Genomic DNA, 4,492 nt, shown 5'->3' with positions numbered 1-4,492 from the left:
AAATCGTCGATTTCCAGAGCGCCTACCACGCTATCTTGGGAAGACCAGCCTACGCCCGCTTCATGGCTCGACCATGTTACGTGTACCTCAAGTTAAAGATGCCTGGCCCCAAAGGCGTGATCACCGTCACTGGTAACCGGAAGAAAGCAGAAGAGTGTTTCCAGAAAGGCTCAAAGATTGCGGATGACCAGATAAGAGTGATAGAGCTAGAGGGGTACAAGAAGAACGCAGATCTGAGTGATTTACTGTGAGCCAAGAAGCCCGCCACAGAGTCAGCATTTCAGTCGTCCGGTGAGACGAAGCCAGTTCACATCCACCCGACTGACCCCAATGCAGCTCCGACCCATATTTCCACTACAGTCGACTCTAAATAGGAAGAAGCGCTCATCCAGTTCCTCCGTGAGAACTGGGACATCTTCGCATGGAAGCCAGCTGACATGCCAGGTGTTCCCAGGGGACTGGCTGAGCATCATCTTAGAGTCGATTCAAAGGCAAAACCCGTTAAAGAACATCTTTGACGGTCCGCCGTTCAGAATAAAAAATCCATTGGCGAAGAGGTGGCTCGACTCCTTGCAGCAGAGTTCATCCGAGAGATATACCACTCTGAGTGGCTCGCCAATGTCGTTATGGTTCCCAAAAAGGACAATTCCCTTCGTATGTGCATTGATTTCAAACATATCAATCGGGCCTGCCCGAAAGATCATTTTCCTCTCCCTCGCATCGACCAAATTGTCGACTCGACCGCAGGGTGCGAGAGATTGTCTTTTCTGGACGCTTATTTCGGGTATCATCAGATCCGTCTGTATGTGCCCGACGAAATCAAAATAGCTTTCATCACCCCATTCGGGTGCTTCTGCTATATCACCATGCCATTCGGCCTCAAGAATGCCGGAGCCACGTTCATGAGAATGATTCAAAAGTGTTTACTCACTCAAATTAGTCGGAATGTGGAAGCATACATGGATGATATCGTGGTCAAGTCACGAAAGGGTTCCGACCTGTTGACTGACTTAGCTGAAACATTTGCCAATCTCAGGAGGTATGATATCAAGCTCAATCCTTCAAAGTGCACATTCGGAGTACCTGGTGGGAAGTTACTTGGTTTTCTCGTTTCCGAATGAGGAATCGATGCTAACCCAGAAAAAGTCGGCACCATACTCCGAATGAAACGCCCTGTGCGTGTGCATGATGTCCAGAAGCTTACTGGATGCCTGGCCGCGTTAAGTCGATTCATCTCTTGTCTCGGTGAAAAGGTGTTGCCCCTTTACCGACTGATGAAGAAGGCAGACAAGTTCAAGTGGACTCCAGAAGCTGATGCAGCATTTGCCGAGTTAAAAACTCTGCTCTCCACCCAGCCGGTGCTTGCCGCTCCAATCAGTAAAGAGCCACTGTTGCTTTATATTGCAGCCACAGGACAAGTCGTCAGTACAGTACTTACGGTCGAGCGGGAAGAAGAAGGGAAAGCCTTCAAAGTTCAGTGCCCAGTGTATTATCTCTCTGAAGTTTTGACCCCATCGAAGCAAAGATATCCTCATTATCAGAAGCTCGTATATGGGATCTACATGACCATGAAGAAGGTTGCTCATTATTTCTCTGATCATTACATTACAATCGTCAGCGACGCACCATTGTCGGAGATTCTGCACAACGGAGATGCAAATGGTCGAGTGGCTAAATGGGCGATTGAACTCCTTCCCCTTGATATCAAATTCGAGGCAAAGAAAGCCATTAAGTTCCAGACTATAGCAGATTTCCTTGCCGAGTGGATTGAACAGCAGCAGCCGACTCAAGTTCACTCGGAGCATTGGACCATGTTCTTTGATGGCTCTAAGATGTTAAATGGTTCTGGTGCTGGGGTAGTTTTGGTTTCTCCCCGAGGAGATAAGCTCAGATATGTGTTCCAGATCTACTTTGATTCCTCCAACAATGAAGCAGAATATGAAGCACTGTTGTATGGGTTGCGCATGGCCATTTCACTCGGCGTCCGTCGCCTTATGGTTTACGGCGACTCAGATTTGGTGGTCAATCAGGTGATGAAGGAGTGGGACGTGAGAAGCCCAGCCATGACTGGATACTGCAATGCAGTGAGGAAGCTTGAAAAGAAATTCGAAGGGTTAGAACTCCATCACGTTCCCCGACTGAAAAATCAAGCAGCCGATGACTTGGCAAAGATAGGTTCCAAGAGGGAAGCCATTCCGAGTGGCGTGTTTTTGGAACATGTCTACACGCCATCGGTTCAAGAGGATCCTTTCACTGAAGAAGCCCCGCAGCCTGAAAGCGCCACAGATCCGACTGAAGTCGAGGTCCCAGCGGTGGTCGACTTGATCATGGAATTTTTGGTCATCACTCCCGATTGGACAGTGCCGTACATCGCCTATATTTTGAGGAAGGAACTCCCCGAGAATGAAGAAGAAGCTCGAGAGATCGTCCGCCGGTCCAAAGCCTTCACCGTCATGAGAGGTCAGTTGTACAGAGAAAGTGCGACTGGAGTCAGCCAGAAATGCATAACACCTGAGGAAGGTCGAATGATTCTCAACGACATCCACTCGGGGACCTGTGGCCATCATACGTCTTCTCGGACCATCGTGGCCAAAGCATACCGAGCTGGTTTTTATTGGCCCAGAGCGAATGAAATGGCGAAGGAGATAGTCGACAAGTGTGAGGGATGTCAATTTTACTCCAATATGTCACACAAGCCTGCCTCAGCCTTAAAGACCATACCACTTGTCTGGCCCTTTGCTGTATGGGGTTTGGATATGGTTGGCCCGTTGAGAACAGGAAGAAGCGGTTTCACACATGTGCTGGTAGCAGTCGACAAGTTTACCAAGTGGATTGAGGCTAAACCCATCAAGAACCTCGATGCTGGTACCGCTGTCAGCTTCATCCGAGAACTGATATTTAGATATGGAGTCCCGCACAGCATCATCACTGATAACGGGTCAAACTTCGATTCTGAAGAATTCAGAGCTTTCTACACGTCTCAAGGCACGCGAGTCGACTATGCTTCAGTTGCCCATCCGCAGACGAATGGACAGGCAGAATGAGCCAACGGTTTAATTCTCAAAGGGTTGAAGCCCGGTTTGATGCGTGATCTCAAGCATGCGGCTGGTGCATGGGTTGACGAATTTCCCTCGGTGCTTTGGGGGTTAAGGACCACACCCAACCGGTCGACTGGAAGAACTCCATTCTTCTTGGTCTACGGAGCTGAAGCAGTCTTGCCGAGTGATCTTCTCCACAACGCTCCCCGAGTCGAGCTCTACACCGAAGCTAAAGCAGAACAAGCGCGGCAGGACACAGTCGACCTTTTAGAGGAAGAAAGAGAGATGGCTCTGATCAGATCGACCATTTATCAACAAGACTTGCGTCGCTTCCACGCCAAAAATGTGAAGAGTCGAGCCTTCCAGGAAGGAGATTTAGTTCTCCGAGTGGACCAACAGAAACCACACAAGCTTGCTCCTTCTTGGGAAGGTCCCTTCATTGTCACCAAGGTTCTCCACAATGGAGCATACCGTCTTTACAATGTCGAGCATCAGATCGACGAGCCCCGAGCTTGGAACGCGGAGCTTCTCCGCCCCTTTTACACTTAAGTATTCACTCGGATGAGTTGTAATAAAAGTACTCCTGTAGTTTATTTATCAAAGACAAGAGCTTTATAGTTTTCCCAGTGATTGTTATTACTTTTGTCCATATAAAACAATCCCCCAGTGGGTGGCTTAGCTGCGAATCTGATTCGCCTAAGTCTGTAAAAACAAATCCTAACCGAGTGGTGAGTCAGTCTCCCACACGAAGGCTTAGCTGCGAAATCCGTTTCGCCTAAGATAAATAAAATCCTACTGAGTGGTAAGCCAGCCTTCCACTCGGAGGCTTAGCTGCAGTCCAAGTACTCGCCTAAGATAAATAAAATCCTACCGAGTGGTAAGCCAGCCTTCCACTCGGAGGCTTAGCTGCAGTCCAAGTACTCGCCTAAGATAAATAAAATCCTACCGAGTGGTAAGCCAACCTTCCACTCGGAGGCTTAGCTGCAGTCCAAGTACTCGCCTAAGATAAATAAAATCTTACTGAGTGGTAAGCCAGCCTTCCACTCGGAGGCCTAGCTGCAGTCCAAGAACTCGCCTAAGTACAAGTACAACATGCGTTCCGCAAGGAGGACGAGGTGTAGGTCGACTGCTACCCTCTCCTTCCGAACTGCACCACCAATTCAAAAATCCTACCGACTGGAGAGCAGACCTCCCACTCGGGGGCTTAGCTGCAGCCCAGTGCTCGCCTAAGTGTCTGAAATCCTACCGAGTGGAGAGCAGACCTCCCACTCGCGGGCTTAGCTGCAGCCCAGTGCTCGCCTAAGTTTCTGAAATCCTACCGAGTGGAGAGCAGACCTCCCACTCGAGGGCTTAGCTGCAGCCCAGTGCTCGCCTAAGTGTCTGAAATCCTACCGAGTGGAGAGCAGACCTCCCACTCGGGGGCTTAGCTGCAGCCCAGTGCTCGCCTAAGTTTC

Source organism: Triticum dicoccoides, chromosome 5B (genome assembly GCF_002162155.2).
Source record: "Triticum dicoccoides isolate Atlit2015 ecotype Zavitan chromosome 5B, WEW_v2.0, whole genome shotgun sequence".
Taxonomy (NCBI): Eukaryota; Viridiplantae; Streptophyta; class Magnoliopsida; order Poales; family Poaceae; genus Triticum; species Triticum dicoccoides.
Note: the sequence above shows the minus strand (reverse complement) of the source record.